The sequence below is a fragment of the Dipodomys spectabilis genome, unplaced genomic scaffold, assembly GCF_019054845.1.
Source record: "Dipodomys spectabilis isolate Male_0828 unplaced genomic scaffold, ASM1905484v1 ptg001263l, whole genome shotgun sequence".
Classification (NCBI taxonomy): domain Eukaryota; kingdom Metazoa; phylum Chordata; class Mammalia; order Rodentia; family Heteromyidae; genus Dipodomys; species Dipodomys spectabilis.
The window spans coordinates 19,253-37,521 of NW_024871940.1; the positions used below are offsets into that span (position 1 = coordinate 19,253).

General features: G+C 37.0%; 1 non-coding gene across 1 annotated transcript; it reads left to right on the forward strand.

Moving 5' to 3' along the window:
• Positions 1–16,885: 16,885 nt before the first annotated feature.
• On the forward strand, positions 16,886–16,992 carry LOC122103009. The gene has a single exon (XR_006146668.1). It is a non-coding gene; the product is annotated as a U6 spliceosomal RNA (small nuclear RNA).
• Positions 16,993–18,269: the final 1,277 nt, after the last annotated feature.

The window sequence follows — 18,269 nt, forward strand, 5'->3', positions numbered from 1 at the left end:
TTCCATGTTTGACCTACATAAACGAGGCTATTTCTCCACTTTTCTAATCTCTGAATGTCTGAGATAGGTCTCCATTACTATTGATCTTCTGTCCTAAATTCAGAATTGGTCCTTCAGGTTCATCAATTAAAGCTTCTTTCTTCTCTACACACTGACGATGGAAGGAAAATAATTTCCATGCTCTCAGCATTATGCTATCCATCATGAATTTCTATCACTTATCAATTCAGCAATCTATTTTTTAAATTTATCCATTTTTTATTGTACAGAAGGGTTACAGCTACATGAATAATGTTTTCTGCATCATATTCAAACACTTTAAGTGAATATCGAGGGTAATTTATCTAGTATTGTAAGTTTAGGAGCAGTCTTCAATTTCTGATGATAGAAACATGAGTCAATTTAATTATGTACATTCCACTATGGAATGAGCCTTTTAGTCTTCTAAATTTTCAGTACATTTCGAGTTACTTTTTATTACTAATTACAAACATTTTATTTCAGTATTTGCAACACTACCCCAATTATTTTAAAACTTTAACATTAAGCTAGACTGAACTTTTTCCTCCCATTTCCCCCACCAGTTCAGGTTAAGTCTCCTTTGACTTTATTGTTTGAGAGGCCAAGGGAAGAGGGAAAACAGAGAGATGATCATTACTCAGATATATACTTCCTCTTCCTTTCGTGCTATTCTTGTTGAGAGGAAGACTAGATTAGGGAACAAGAGTGATGCTTGACTTCACCATACAAGGGAGCATTCCTGGCATGTAAATAATAGTTTCTCAGAATCATTTAAACTGCTTTCTCTTGCCTTCTTTGTAACAGTACTTCACGGTGTTACCTTGGTGCAGAAGGAAGCACACTAACAGGTTATTACGTGTAAATTGGTATTTTATATTTCAACTTATTACTACCAAAAGTATAAAGCTTTGGCTACATAAATGCAAAGGCACTGATTGTCCAATAACATCTTATAGACAATTCTACTCAGCACGCCTCTCCTCTCACATCCTCCCTTACCCTCACCTCATTTACCCTCCTTTCCTTTTTCTTTCTTTGTGTTTCCATCCTCCATATTCATCTTTAACTTCATGCTTTCTATCTTCCAGTAGCAAGTGATTTGATTTATCAGACAACACACAAATAATTGAAAATTTTTTTTTCTCTTTTTTGTGATGATTTATTTTTAAAAAGTGAGTTCTAGCAGAGCACCAGTGGCTTACAACTAGCTACTAGGTAGGTTCAAATTTGACAATTGCAATTCAAAGGTATTCCAAGTAGACAAACCTAAGAGATTCTTTTCTCCATTTGTGGTAAAAGGAAGAAGTAAAGGTGGGGGTGAGGTGGTACAGTCCAAACATTGAGAATTAAATCCCAGATATAACTCAAGGCCAGGAGTTCAAACCCAAGTAACAGGACAATATAAAAAATGTGTCCTACCTCTTTGAATGGGGCAATTTCTCCAAAAATTAATACCCAGAAAATTTTCAAGGTCAAAGACTCTTTCAAGGGGGCTGGGAAGTTGGCTCAGTGGTAGAGCGCTTGCCTTGCATGCCTGAGGCCCTGGGTTCGATTCCTCAGCACCACATAAGCAAAAAGAAAAAAAGCTGGAGGTGGCGCCGTGGCTCAAGTGGTAGAGTGCTAGCCTTGAGCTGAAGAGTTGAGGGACAGCGCTCAGGCTCAGAGTTCAGGCCCACAACCGGAACCCCCCCCCCAAAAAAAAAGACTCTTTCAAAGGCTCTTTCACTTCTTAACCTGATTCCTCTGCTTAATTCACATTATGGAAAATAGGAACCACACTTTCCATTAAAAAGTATGTGCATGGCTAAACATGCACATGGTTACCATTTTAATGTAAGGGAAACATGGGAGAGGAATTGACCTCACTTGGGTGAGTTAGGTTTGAATCACTGGCAGACTTTTGCAAGTAAATGAGCATTTTTTGACATATAAAAAGACTGGACAGATGGTTTTCTAGGGGAGGGAATAAACTAGCTACAGTCCAAGTTGGAATTAGAGTAAGTTTATTCCTATGATAGTGTAAAGAAAATTTCATCTCATAGAACACTATGCAGACAGTAATTTCAAAAGGATTAAAAACTAGAAGATGGCAGAGGAGAAGCTGGATGCTAAACAAGGTCTTGCATAGAAAGCAGTTTTAGAGTTCCAGTGAACAGTCCTAAGCCAGAGAAGCACAAAAAATCCCTTAGGTGTCTAGCTAGACAGCAATTGATTCCAGACACTGCATGTGGTGTGAGCAGTTTGCAACCCAAGCGACTGTGAAAGATATTGGACCCTAAAAAAAACTGACAATAGCATAAACTCAGTCCTCTATGACATATTTAGCAAGGCATATCTTGGAGATTCTTGTTAGGGATATGACGAAAAACTTATAGTTTATTTGTGATTACAGAACTCATTTACACATATCCCTCAGCCATTAACTCTATTTAACATAGTTCCTTTTGCTCTAACTTATTTTTTTGGCTCAGAAAACTGTTTTTTGTTTGTAAATACTTGGCTGTTCAAATTATAGACATGGGGAAGTGGCGCTGTAGCTCAAGTGGTAGAGTGCTTGGTTTGAGCTGAAAAGCTGAGGGACAGCGCCCAGGCCCAGTTCAAGCCCCACGACCGACCAAAAAAAGCAAAAACAAAAAAAATATATAGACATGGGTTTTTAATCCTTTTGAAATTACTGTCTGCAAAGTGTTCTATGAGATGAGCTTCTCTTTACTATATCATAGGAATAAACATACTCTGATTCAAACTTGGACAACAGCTAGCTCGTTCTCTCTCCTAGAAAACCATATATATATATAGACTTCTTAACATGTAAACGGACCCTCATTTACTTGTAAAAGTCTGTCAATGAGTCAAATCTAACTCACCCAAGTGTGGTGAATTCCTCTCTCATGCATCCTTTACATTAAAAATGGTAAGAACTCTTCAGTAATGTGCATACTTTATACTATGAAGTCTGACTCCTGTTTTCCATAATATGAATCAAGCAGAAGAATCAGTTTAAGATGTGAAAGAGCCTTAAAAAGAGTCTTGGACCTTAAAAATTGTCCTGGGTATGAATTTTTGGAAAAATATCAATTTTCAAAGACAAAGGACTAATTTTTTTAAATATTGTACTGGTAATGGGGTTTGAACTCCTGGCCTTGAGCTCTATCTGGTCTTTAATGCTCAATGTTTGCTCTATACCACCTGAGCCACACCTTCACTTCTTCCTTTTACCACAGTAGAGAAAAGAATCTCTCAGGTTTATCTACTTGGAATAGATTCTAATTGCAATTGCCAAATTTGAACCTACATACTATCTAGGTGTAAGCCACTGGTGCTGTGCTAGAATTAATTTCTTAAGAATAAATAATCACAAAATGAGGAGAAAGAAATATTTGTTCAATTATTTATGTGTTGTCTGATAAACCAAAGCACTTGCTACTGGAAGGGAAAAAGAGAGAAGATAAAGATGAATATGGAGGAGAGAGACACAAAGAAAGAAGAAAGGAAGGGAGGGTCAATGAAGGGAGGGAAGTCAAAGACAGGATACGAGAGGAGGGGGTAGCTGAGTAGAATTGTCTACTCCTCACTAAGGTATTGTTGGACAATCAGTACCTTTGCATTTATGTAGACAAAGCTTTCTATATTTGGTAATAGTATGCTGAGATATAAAATACCAATTTGCAGGTAATAACCTGTTAGTATGCTTCCTCCTGAACCAAGGAAGCCATTGTGAGGTTACTGTTACAGTGAAGGCAAGAGTAAGCACTTTAATTGATTCTGAGAAACAATAATGGACATGCCAGGAATACTCACTTGTATGGTGAAGTCAAGCATCACTCTTGTTCCCTGCCCCAGTCTTCCTCACAACAAGAACAGCAGAAACAGAAGAGAAGGAGATACTTGAGTAATGATCATCTCTCTGTTTACCCACATCCCTTGGCCTCTCAAAAAATAAAGACAAAGGAGCCTTAACCTGAACTAGTGGGGAACATTGGGGAACATGGGGAACATGGAGCAGCATTTCAAATACTGAAATAAAACTTTTTAAATTATTAATAAAAACTAACTCGAATTTTATTGAAAATTTAGAAGACTACAGGGCTCACTACATAGTGGAATCTGAAAATTAAAACTGACTCCTGCTTCTATCATCAGAAATTGAAGATTGTCCCTAAACTTCCAATACTACGAAAAATACCCTTGATATTCACTTAAACTGTGTGAATATAATGCAGAAAATATGACTTTAAATTTAGACTGCTGAAGTGATAAGCGATGGAAATTCATGATAGATAACATAAAGCTGAGAGCATGGAAATTCTCTTCAGTGTGTAGAGAATAAAAATGCTCTAATGGATGGCCCTGAACGTACAATTTTAAATTTAGGATAGAAGGTGAATAGTAAAGGAGACCTATCTCAGCCATTTACAGATTAGAAATGTGGAGAAATATACTCATTTGTATAGGTCAAACATGGAAGAAAGGATGGGGCAAGCCCATAGCCAAATGCCAAATTAGAGATATTTAACAAAAAAACATGAAGTTGAAACAAGTCTTCAAAGGGGATCTGGGCTAAAAGGGAGTACGGTAGAAGAATGAAGAAGGAAATGGTGGACTAATACAGTCATAGCACTTAATGCACACATGTGACAATATAAGTAGGAAACTTGAAGGGATAAGTGGGGTTAGGGTAAGGGGCCGAATAAAAATGGAAAGTTTGACAATGATCCAGATGCACTGCATATTCAAATGCATATACACTCTATTCAACACTGACATGATGAAGCAAAACCCCTTTGCACAACTAGATAAAGATAATTTTTTGAAGCTATGATATTAAGAGACCAGAAACATAAACCTTTAGAAATAAATGAGAAGAGAGCATTGACATATTGTTGAGTCTTGTGTCCCTTTCAATATACAATATTTAATGTGTCAAGTCTGCTGCAAATTGAAATTTTGTTTTGCCTATTGCTTTTGCAAATTGCTTAAACTAGAGAACCAAATTCCTATATCCCTTCACGTCCAAAAAAAATCTTATAGACCTTTAAGTTTCTCAGTTGTTTCTAAACATCTTAATGCAATGCATTATTGGAACTAATTTCATTCCATATTTAAATTTAATACTTTTTGTTGTTGTGAAAATACTGTACAGAGGGGTTACAGTTACATGGGCAAGATGATGAGTACATTTCTTATCAAACATTGTAGCCTCTTCCTTTGTTTCCCCTTCCCATACCTACCTATTCTCTCCCAGTCCCCCCCCCCCACTTAATCCTCCCCTCCCCACAAAACTTGTACAGTTCGTTTTCGACATAACATCTTGTACATCTCATTGTTGCAATGGGTCCAACTGTATCCCTATTTAAACGATATGTTTTTTCCCTTACCCTCCACAAATTATACCGACATAAAGTACAAGGAAAGCAAGGGTTATACCGTGGGGGAGGGACATACAAAAAAACAAAGACATAATCTTATAAATGTGTTAGATACAATCACATGAAAGAAAAAAATTCATTTGAATACACATCTTAGGGTTCATTTCCCTAACATCAACTTGTCTGACCTTTTCTGCTTGACTCATATATATACTAGTTATTGCAAATAAGGGAAACCATGGGACCTACGTTTCTTTGGGCCTGGCTTACTTCACTTAATATAATTTTTTTCCAACTCTTTCCATTTCCTAACAAATGGTGCAATATCATTCTTTCTGATGGGGACATAGAATTCCATTGTGTAAATATACCACATTTTCTTGATCCATTCATCTACTGAGGGGCATCTGGGTTAGTTCCATATCTTAGCTATGTTAAACAATGCTGCAATAAACATAGTCGTGCTGGCAGCTTTAGTGTGGTCTTGTTTGTGAACATTTCGGTAAATACCCAAAAGTGGAATTGCTGGGTCATAAGGGAGCTCTATGTGGAGGCTTTTAAGGAACTTCCATACTGCTTTGCAAAGTGGTTGAACAAGATTACACTTACACCAACAGTGCAGTAGGGCTGCGTTCTGTCCACATCCCCTCCAGCATCTGTTATTAGAGTTCTTGATTATAGCCGTTCCAACTGGAGTGAGGTGTTATCTCAATGTTGTTTTGATGTGCATTTCTTTTATGGCTAAGGAGGTTGGGCATTTCTTCCTGTGTCTATTGGCCATCCTTCTTTCCCCTTCAGAGAAGTTTCTCTTTAAGTCTTTAGCCCACTTATTTATTGGGCAGTTGTTTCTTTGAAGATTTGTTGTTGGGGGATTTAATTTTTTGAGTTCAAGCTATATTTTAGATATGAGACCCTTTTCTGTTGTATGGCTTGTGAAGATCTCCCAATCTGCGGGCTTTCTCTTGATCTTGCTAGCTATGTCCTTTGCCATGCAGAAGCTCTGCAATTTCATGCAATCCCATTTGTCCAAACTTTCTTTGATTTGTTGTGTTTCTGGGTCTCTATTAAGAAAATTTCAGCCTGTGCCAAGGAGACCTAGGATATCTCCTATTCCATCCTGTAATGTTTTCAGAGTGTCTACTTTGACTATGAGGTCTTTGATCCATTTGGAGTTGATTCTGGTGCAGGGTAATCTATATGGATCTACTTTTGTTTTCTACAAGTAGTTAACCAATTTTGCCAGCACCATTTGCTGAAGAGGCTGTCTTTCTTCCATTCTATTTTTTAGCTCCCTTATCGAAGATTAGATGGCTATAAGTATGTAGGTTCATTTCCGTGTTTTCAATTCTATTCCATTGTTCATGTACCAAGCTGTTTTGATAAATATGGATTTGTAGTAGAGTTTGAAACTCAGTATTGAAATTCCTCCAGCACTCTTCTTTCTGTTAAGGATCATTTTTACTATTCGGGGCTTTTTATTGTTCCAAAAATTTTTGGATTGACTTATCTATTTCCTTGAAGAATGAGGTTAGAATATTGATAGGTATTGCATTGAATTTGTAGATAGCTTGGGAAGTGTTGTCATTTTCACGATATTTATCTTTCGAAGCCAGGAACATCGGAGTTTTTGCCACTTTCTAAATTCTGTTTTGATTTCCTTTTACAAGTTTTTAAAGTTTTCATCATAGAGGTCCTTCACTTCATTGGTTAAATGAATTACTAGGTATTTTATTTTTTGTGGAGCTATTTCGAATGGAGTTGCTTTCCTAATTTCAGCCACACTTTTCTCATTTTTGGCATACAGAAAATCCATTGATTTTCGGGGTTAATTTTATACCCTTCTACTTTTCCAAAGATTTGAATGAGCTTGACTAATTTGGGAGTGGAGTCTATGGGATTCTTTAAATACAAGATCATGTCATCTGCAAAGAGGGAGAGTTTTATTTCTTCTTTCCCTATTTGGATACAATTTATGTTTGCATCTTGACTTATTGCTTTATCTAGGCATTCTAATACCAAATTGAAAAGAAGTGGAGAGAATGGGCATCCTTGTCTCATTCCTGATTTAAGAGGAAATGGCTTTTGTTTCTTCCCATTAAGTATAATGCTGGCTGTATGTTTGTCACATATAGCCTTTATTGTATTGAGGAATGTTCCGTCAATTCCTAATTTTTCCATAACCTTCATCATAAAGGCGTGTTGGATCTTGTCAAATGCTTTTTCTGCATCTATTGAGGTAACCATGTGGTTCTTATCCTTGTTCCTGATGATGTGATGAATTATACTAATTGATTTACGTATATTGAACCAGCTTTGCATCCCTGAAATGAATCCTGTTTGATCATGGTGTATGATTTTTTGGATGAATTGTTGAAGTCAATTGGCCATAAATTATTTGAGAAGTTTTGCATCAATGTTGATCAAAGAAATGGGTCTATGGTTCTCTTTCCTTGATGAGTCCCTCCCTGGTTTTGGGATGTGTGTTATGATGGCTTCATAGAATGAGTTGGATAGTGAACATTCTCTTTCAATTTCATTGAAGCGTTGGAGGATTATTGGTGTGAGCTCTGCTTTGAAGGCCTTGTAGAATTCTGCTATAAAACCATCTGTCCCTGGGCTTTTCTTAGATGAGATGTCTCATTGCTGTTTCTATTTCAATGCTTGATCTGGGCCTGTTAACATAGTTTCACTCATCTTGGTTTAGTTTTGGCATGTCAATATTTGATAGAAAAAAGTCCATTTCTGCCAAATTCTCAAACTTATTAGCATAAAGTTTCCCTGATAATATTCTGAATCTTGGTTGTTTCTGTGGCGATGTTTCCATTCTCATCTCTGAGTTTATTTATCTGGGTGTGTTCTATTATTTTTCTGACAAGATTTGTTAGGGGTCTGTCAATTTTGTTAATTTTTTCGAACAAATTCTTTGTTTTATTGATTCATTCTATGGTTTTTTTGTATTCTAATTCATTTAATTCTGATTGATTTGTAATAATTTCTTACTGTCTACTGGATTGCAGTTTATCTTGCTGCTCTTTCTCAAGGAGGATCAGATGTCTCATTAATTTGTTGGTTTCAGATCTCTCTAATTTGTTGGTGTAGGAACTGAGAGCTATAAACTTGCCTCTGAGTACTGCCTTTGCTGTGTCCCAGAGAAGCTGCTATTTTGTGTGTTCATTTTTGTTGAATATCTTGAAGATTTGAATTTCCTTTCTAATCTCTTCCATGATCCAATCATGATTCAATAGTGTGTTGATCAGCCTCCATGTGTTACAGGAATTTCTTTGGGTGCTTTTGGTGTTGAGTTCTAATTTTATTCCCCTGTGGTCTGAGTGAATGCAAGGTATAACTTCAGTGTTTCTGAATTTGGACAAGTTTGCTTTGTGGCCTAAAATGTATTCTATTTTGGAAAATGTATCCATGTGCTGTTGAAAGAAACGTATAGTCTCATGCTGCTGGGTGAAATATTTGGTAGATGTCTGTTAAATCTAGTTGATCTATGCATTTGTTTAGATCTGCGTTTTCTCTGTTGAGTTTTTGCCGAGTTGATCTATCTAGTGGGGCGAGTGGTGTGTTAAAGTCCCCAACAATTATTGTCTTTGGATCTATGTGGGATTTGAGGGAGAGTAGTGTTTCTTGGATAAATTTGGGTACTTCGCTTTTTGGATCATAGATGTTTAGAATTGTAATGTCCTCCTGAAGGAGAGGTCCCTTAGTGAGTATGTAGCAACCTTCTTTATCTCTTCTCACTAATTTTAATATGAAGTCTATTAATCTGATATTAGAATTGCAACACCGCCTGTTTATGGGGGCTGCTTGCTTGGTAGATTTTTTTCCAGTCTTTCACATTGAAAATGTGCTTGATTTTATGGGTAAGATGTGAATCTTGAAGGCAGCAGATAGAAGAATCTTTCTTTTTAATCTAGAGACTCTAGGTCCCTTAATTGGAGAGTTCAGTCTGTTAATGTTGAGAGACAGGACTGAGAGGTATTTGGGATTTCTTGAAACCAGTTGCTGTGGCAACTGGGTTCTTCCTATGGTTCTTGGATTCTCAGTTTGGGTGAGGTTTTTTGGCCTTTATTGTGGTCTTGTTGGTTTTCTCTGTTTAGGACATTTTAAAGAATCTTTTGTAGGGCTGGTTTTGTGGAGATATATTGCTTCCATTTTTCTTTGCTATGGGAGGGTTTTATTTGACCTTCGCTTATGAAGGAGAGTTTAGCTGGGTACATTATTCTTCTTTGATAGTTGTTTGTCTTTAGGACCTGGCATACACCATTCCAGGTTCTTCTTGTTTTGACTGTCTCTGATGAGAAATCTGAGGTGATTCTAATTGGTTTCCTTTATAGAGAAACTTTAAGGATCATTTCCTTGGTCTGAATTGATCCTTTGTGAATTATAAAGTGACGATGTAATATCCTGTTCTGTTCTGGTCTATTTGGGTTTCTAAAAGCTTCTTGTATGGGAATAGGTCTTTCTTTTGGCATGTTTGGGATGTTCTCTGCTAGGATCCTGTTAAAGAAATTTCCTAGACCATTAACTTCTGTGTCTATGTTCTCCTCTACACCCATTATCCTCAGATTAAGCCTTCTGATGGTGTCTTCCAAGTGTTTATTAAATCTATCATATTTCTTGGATTTGTCCTGGATGGTTGTATGTTCTTTCTCTATATATCTACGCTGTCTTCAATGCCCGAAATTTGATCTTTTGCATGGTGTAACCTCCTATCAAGACTTCCTTTTTTTTTCTTTTCCCTCTAGTTGGTCGGTTTTTATGGCTTCACATTTTTTGTTGGAGCTTTGTTTTAGATCTTGTATGAACTTCTTTAGTTCCTTAATTTGGTGTTGTGTTTAATCTGAAATCATTTAATTGATTGGTTGTGGTTTCCTTGGTCTCCCATTCCTTCTGTTGTGCTCTATTTTCTTTGTGGTCTCCCTGACTTCTTTCAGCTCTCTGTTTGTGGATTCCATGAATGCCTCTAGTAATCTTTGTCTATTCTCATCCCACTCTCTGAATTCTTGTATTATTCCTTTTTTAGCTTCCTCACTTTCATGCAATATCTGTAGTTCTCTTTGAGTGTTCTCATCCTGCTCACGCCATTCCTGATTTTCTCTTTGTCTGTTCTCAGCCATCTCACGCAATTCCTGTCTATCTCTTTGGCTGATCTCTGCCTGCTCACGGCATTCCTTTATTTCTCTTTGAAATTTATCAAGCTGCTCATGCAATTCCTGTATCAGTCTTTGAGTAGCTTCTTCATGCTCATGATATTCTTGTATAGACCTTTGCTTTGCATCCTCTCTCTCCCTGTCATGCTCACACAGAGTCCTTTGCAGATTTTCAATATTTTCATTTACCCTGTTTACCAGTAGTGTTTAGAGAGCTTTTTGGGAGCTCTCCTCTGGATTATTCATTATCTGTCCTGTCCTCTGATTATCATGAGTGGGAGTTGAGATACCCGGACTTGCCATTTTTGTTATGTTTTTCCGGCTTGATCTGCCCATTTGGGATGAGAGTAACACCAGTTTTGTTCTAGAACACTATCTTAAGGCAAGCATCAACCAAAGTCTTTAGTTTCACAGTCAAAAGAGTGCAGATACAATGTTGTTCAACAGAAATATCTATTAAACCTCAAACTACTATGTATTAATGGGCTACGAACCACAAAGAAGAATTTGGCAAACCAGAAATTACAATGTTTAGGGAGAGATATGGGTAAAAATAGGAATAGGGGGATGTGGAAAGGTAGAAGGAGAGTTAACTAAGTCCTAATCTCAAAGCGGGAAATAGGTTGAATAAATGATATTAGAGAGAAAATGACGGAGAAAGAAAAAAAAGAGACAAGAAATAATAGAAAAATAAAAATTAAAATTAAAAAGTGAAACACTTCAAAATTATGCAAATTCAAAAATGCAATATTCAGAGAAGAACAGGGATAGGATAAGAAGAGAGGGATAGAAAGGAGACATGAAGAACTTAAAAATAAAAATGCTTAAAATAATATATAGATATAAAGAGGTTGTACTGCTACTAAGGAATTTAAGTCTAAGAGGTTTTGAATTGAGTAATAAATTTCTGCATTAAGTGTGTACACAATGGAGGGTAAGGTCTACTAATTGACTACGGGTATATCTGAGGAGCAGAACAGCAATTAAGTCACATAAAGAAGAATGAAAGAGAAGAAAAAGTCAAAAGAATGAGAAAGGAAGAAAAAAAGGATCAAAAGGTGAGTAGAGATAAAAAAAAGAAAAAAAAAGCACACACACATATACCCCTAAAATAAAAATATTAGAAGAAAAAGAAGTTAATAGAAAAAAATTTAAGTTAAAAATTAAAAAATATAAAAAAAATTTTAATAAAAGTTATAAAAAAAGAGTTCTTTCCTTTTTGGGGGGGGGCGGAATGGGAAGATCCTGTATCTCCCTTGTGTTCGTAACAGTCTCTTGCTGGAGTCTCTGGTCTGCTTGTGGTGTTTGATTTTCCTGTTGCTTGGCTGGTTTCTTAAATCAGTTTGGTTGAGCAGGCAGAAAATGGTATGCTTTACACAGGATTTTCTGATCCTCCTCCCAGGCTAGTTCAATGGGAGGGAGATCTGCTTTGAGTATCACAAAAGAGGGAGATGGCTGTTTCCTCTAGTTTGGAGATGCTGTGATGAGTCTAGGTTCTGGGTAGAGTTGAGGCCTTTCAGTGAACAGTAGCTTTTCCCTGAGGGGCTAGCTTCTGAGACACTCACAGAGCACAGCCTAGAGACATTCTCCAGATTTATGTTTACCGAATTTCAATTGATTGTCAAAGCTGCTAGTGGGAGGGGCAACCTCTGGCTCTGTTTACCCAGTGAAGAAAGACACTGCTTTGGATGGTGGCCCAGGCTGGATGATTTTCCTGGGTGAAGCTGAGCCTGGCAGGTCAGGTTAGCTTCCTGTGACCCGCTAAATGACTGTATTGTTTTCTTCCAAGGCCTGAGTTGGAGCTAGATGCTCAGCCAGGCCTTTGTCCGTATCAAAGATGGAGATCTTCGGTAGTTGGGGGGGAGGGGTGGCCTTCCCTCCTCTGCTCCATGAGGAGGAGTGAGGATGTCAGCCTTCTACTAACGCCATAGTCTTGGTTCCTGGGTCATCTCTGTTCTGTGATCTACAGTATGAAGTTGACTGCTTCTTGTCAGTTCTTGCTTGAGTTGAGTAGAATCTGCTCACCCGCTGCATCTGGCACGTTTGTCCCGGCCTCTCTGTGTTTCAGGTATGGTGGCTATGGATGCTGCAGCTCCCGCGGCAGCCTCAGTTGCTGGCAAGTGCTCAGATTTGTCTCCATACCTGGATTTTCCCTCTCTGACATAACTCTCTGAACTGTGATGGCACACTTGGTGTGATTCTCTGGCTTAGGACTGTTCACTGGAGCACTAAAACTGCTTTCTATGCAAGAGCTTGTTTAGCCGCGAGGTTCTTTGCCGCCATCTTCCCAGGACCCTAAATATAAATTTTAAATAACTAAATTCTTTTAAAATCCTCTCACTAGGTCACAGGTATGGATAGATAAGTGATGTGGGCAGAATCACAATTATTCAGAAGGTTATAAATGGATGCTTACCTAGCTTTCTTTCAGCTGGATCATAGAATAGACGGTCTTAATTGGAAAAAGTTAGCCTTTCCAGCCTTTCTGCATATAAACACTCCACCAACATTTTATTAAAGGATTATTGAATACTAGCTATATGTTGATTAATAATGACTGAACATGACAGAAAGTTGAGGGAAAACCATCTACACTTCAGTGAGGTACTGACTTGGGCTTCACAAAGTGTTATGAAAGCTCTCCATGAGAAATCTAGCAGCTGCATTTCTAAAAAGTCCTTGAGTTGATACACTTTCTGATATTGTCTCAATGCAAGTACTTCTCTTTGGAGTTCTATATTATTCAATGATGTTGTATTAGCTCCTTGTTACAATTTTCAGACTAGTCTTTTTGATGAAATTTGTTTTTCAAAATTGCTTTCCCAATTCCATCCACAAACTGCAGACAAAATTTATCTGAATAAAATTTGTATCTGTTGATAGTGCATATACTTTTATTTTTCATTACAAACATAGAATGTAGTAAAAATTCTCAAAGCAATTTCACTGCACTAGCATGTGGGCAGATTCTAATTTAAATAATATATTGTGTTCATGTAGAGATTTTGAGTATCCAAAGTAATATGCCTGTGGTCCTAAAACCAATACCTTACTGATATTGAGTGACAAATACAACTTCATATAAGTGTAGAAGTTTTCCTTGTATCTTTTTAATATATATTTTTGTTGTAAATATACTGTACAGAAGGGTTACAGTTACATAATGTAATGAGTACATTTCTTATTGAGCATTGTTACCCCCTCCTTTGTTTTTCCCCTAACATCCCTTCCCTTCACACCTCCCCACCTCCCCCCTTCACCTCCCACTCTGGTCGAGTGTCTTGTACATCTCATTGTTCCAATGGGTCAACCTGTATCCTTTCTTTATATCTTAAATGAAGAAATGCTGGCTTGATTTATGCTTATTCTGCTCGTGTAGACACACCTAAAATCACTCGCCAAGTCCAAAAGCACATAAATGAAACGCCATCATTTTTATGTCAGTTGGTATAATTGTGTTCTACACATTTATTGACAGATTACAAATTATTCTCAAACTTTAAAACATTAAAAAGTACTTTCTTTTTTTATTATTTTCTTGGCCAACAAATCAGCAGGACCTCAGTCAGCATTTCTGTCATAGAACTTTTCATATAGGTTGGTTAAATGTATATGTAGAGTCCGGTTTTCTGAGGACTCACTCATCTGCTTAGGAATTCATGCTGGCTGTTGGAAAAGAGCTCAAGTAAGGATGCCATTTAAAGCCTTATACTTTATTCTTTACCAGGGTATTCTCCAGCTACTTTGGTTGTTGAGAGTGTTTACAAGAGCAAACATCCCGTAGGGAGCAGGGAGACACCACATGACCTATACTTACTGAGACTTCCGAGTGATTTGCTGTCACTTTTACTGCATTTTGTAAGTCGAATCTCTCTAAACCTACCAGTTTTAAGAGATAAGAGGAGTGGTAAAAAAAACTCTTAAAGACAAATACATCTTCAATATATATTGTTCCAAGCATTCTGTCTAAGGCATATTCAGCAAGTAATGAAACTTGTATTGGCTGTAATTATGTGTCTTTCTCCATGTGTGCATGTATACATGTGTATATGTATGTGAGTATAGTAACATACATGTGTACATGTATAAGGAAATATACACACATATATGCATATGTAAATAAATATACATATATAAATATATGTGCATATATATATATCAGTGGTTCAGTGATTTAATCTATAGATCCCAACACATTGTCATTCTCACAAAGTGTACATGATAAATGAGCATCATTTGTACTCACTTCCCCCATTCCTTTGTTTTCATCCTTGGGAACATCTTTAGTCACTTTCCATAGGATAGCTTTGTTTTCATTGCATGTACTTACTGATAATAAAAGAAAAAGTTTGTTTGTAAAAGAAAAAGAATTTTTTAGGACACAGGTCACAGTATCTTATCCATCCCAATGATTGCTATGTGATAAAATTTATAATAGTAGTAAAATTGAAAAGGAATTAATAGATTTGGTGTTTTGTCATTTAAATGTTAGAGAAAAATATCACATCACTGTTATAACTCTTAAAGAATGCAAGGGTAAGTGATGGTCGCTATCATGTTCCCACAAAACCCATCGATCCTGAATGATAATAGTAGACCAGCAGAAATTCTAAGTAGCAGACATGGAGCATGTAAGTGAAAGAGAGGAAATGAGAGTGTGAGAGTGAGAGAGAAATATCATAATACTGAAAGTGCATAACAGATAAACAAGACCTGTATGAGAATATTCATACTGCTATCTTTAGACTCTACTTGTACATTTGAAGATATTTGATGAATGACAACAAATCAACATGAAATATAAAGTTATTTTGATAAAAATAAAAGTGACTCAGAAGATATTATAAATTGAAAAACAATCTTCACAAAAACAATCTCTCAGAGATATTTCATGAATTTGAAAAGGATAAAGTGGCTAAAGTTAGTATAAATTTAGAAGTATTAAAATTCACAAAAATATAAAAAGATATTCATATATTTCATAACATAACCCAAAGCAGAAATCAAATGTTGTTTAAATGATTTTTTAAAACATAGTCTCTCAGGTGCTGGGAAGGTAGATCAGTGGTAGAGTGCTTGCCTTGCATGCATGAAGCCCTTGGTTTCATTCCTCAGCACTACATAAGCAGGAAAATATGGAAGTAGTACTGCGCCTCAGTGGTACTGCTAGCCTTGAACTGATGTACAGCACTCAGGCCCCAGAGTTCAAGCCCCATGACCACCAAAATCAAAATAAAAAACACAACAAAAAGTCTCTCACTTTTATGGCTTTAACTCATTAATACTGCTGCTTCAGCCTAGGGCTAAGATTTCACGTGTGGACATTTATCAACACTCCTGATTCAGACTCTACTTGATCATTTTTTAATAAATATTTTGTTTTTAATTTTCCTCTTTGTAAATTCACATGCACCTATAAAACCTGGTTTGGCGATCCCAGTAAGCTTCTCAAAGTACCTCCTAATGATGACTTACCAAATGTTGTATTATATTACAACAAGGAAAACAATGCTACAAATAAAGAAAACCAATAATTAAATATTAATGATTAATAAAATAAAAAACAAAACAATTATCAGTATTTTCAGTATTTGAAGTGTAGACATATTAGATTTTATTATTTTTTCATATTTCTGTACATTTAACACTGGCTAAGGTATTGATGTTCAACCAGAGTTTTATAGAATATGCGTAGTCTTAAAGTTTCCCACTAAGAAGACTATTTATGGCTCATCTCATCATTTGTTTATGACTTACATCACCATTTTTTCCTCACTAACATATAAAGGAAGTTAGCCCTAATGTTTTAACACAAACTGTGTAGTTAACATAGTCTTAATTCTTCACTCTACTTCTTTACACAAAGACTTTGCAACTTCTCATTAATAAGGTTTCTATAAACTCTGAAATGTAAATACTTAGTAGTTAATATCTGCTACCATAAATCTTAAATACTTTATAGAAAAGTTTCATACTTGCCAAACAATCCTAATTTTGGCATATATAAGCAAAATCCCAAAATTAAACATATGTAAAACATTAAAACTTTTAACAAACCTTAACACTTGCTAGAGTGTTCATTATGACAGGTGCCTTTTATAGAATAATTGAATTCCTCCTCCTACACATTTCGTGAACAACAAATATCTGGAATTATTTTGTTCTGACATGTCAGTCTTGATTTTATTCTTAAATGTGTGCTTATGTAAGAAATACATGGTTCTAAAATTTCACAACAATACTTTTGAACTTACTAGTTTTGAACTTACTAGTTTAATAAAAACTTACTAGTTTAATAAAATCAATAAAATTATACTTTATATATAAAAATATTCTTTGCTCAATTCAGCATCACATACACTAACATTGGAACGATACAGAGAAGATTAGCATAGCCCCTGTGCAAGGATGACGTGCAAATTCATGGAGCATTCCATATTTTTTTTTTTACAGAGCCAAGTTGACTTTTATTTTCATATAAAAATAGACTTTAAGCAGAATCAAAAAATACTATATAAATGAAGAGGCATTAAGTACATTCTTTTAAACTACATTTACCAGTGGATGAATTCAAATAATGCAGTAAAATCCATTGGCTTTGTAAAAATACAGTTCAAGATTTTAAATAGTCAGCAAACTGGAACCCCAGTTTAAAATGTACAGTTATTCCCATGCATTCCATATTTTTACAAAAACAGATGCTGGAAGGGATGTGGCCCCAAGGGAACCGTACTGCATTCTTGGTGGGAGTGTAAACTTGTTCAATTACATTGGAAAGCAGTATGAAGGTTCCTCAAAAGACTCTACAGAAAGCTCCCCTTGGAGAGTTCCGGGAAGATGGAGGAGGAGAAGCTGGAATCTGAACAAGCTCTCGCATAGAAAGCAGTTTCAGAGTTCCAGTGAACAGTCCTAAGCCAGAGAATCACACCAAGTGTGCCATCACAGGACAGAGAGTTAGTCAAGAGAGGGGAAGCCAAGGAGACACATCTGAGGGCTTGCCAGCAGCTGCCGCTGCGGCAGCAGGGTCGCTGCGGCGACCACCGCCGCGGGGTCATACCTGAGACACAGAGAGTCCGGGTCAAAGGAGCCAGATGCAGCAGACGAGCAGATTCTACTCAACACCAGCAAGAACCGACAAGGAGCAGACATCTTCATCCTGTAGTTTGCAGACCAGAGACGACCCAGGATCCAAGACTCGGCGTGAGTAGAAGCCCGACTTCCTCACTCCTTCTCAGGGAGCAGAGGTAGGAAGGGCACCCCTCCCCCCCCAGCACCGGTGATCTCCATCTTGGATACCGACAAAGCTCGGAGGAGCTGCCAGCTCCAGCTCAGGCCTTGGAATAAAACGAGTCATTTAACAGGTCACAAGAACTTAATGGCAAAGTGACCTCAGAGACTCAGTTCTATCCAGGGAAAAGTCACCCAGCTCAGGCGCCAGCCATTGGAGTGGCTCTCCTCACTGGGTAACCAGAGCCAGAGGCTGTCCCTCCTTCTAGCAGCCACCACAATCAATTGAAAAACAGAAACCCTGAGAATGGCTCCAGGCTGGGCACTGTGAGTTTTTTCACAAAATAGCCCCAGGGAAAAGCTACTGTTTGTTGAAAGGCCTCAACTCTACCCAGAACCTAGCCACATCACTGCATTCCCCTCTTTTGTGATTCTCAAAGCAGATCACCCTCCCAGTAAACTAACCTGGGAGGGGGATCACAAAACATTGTGT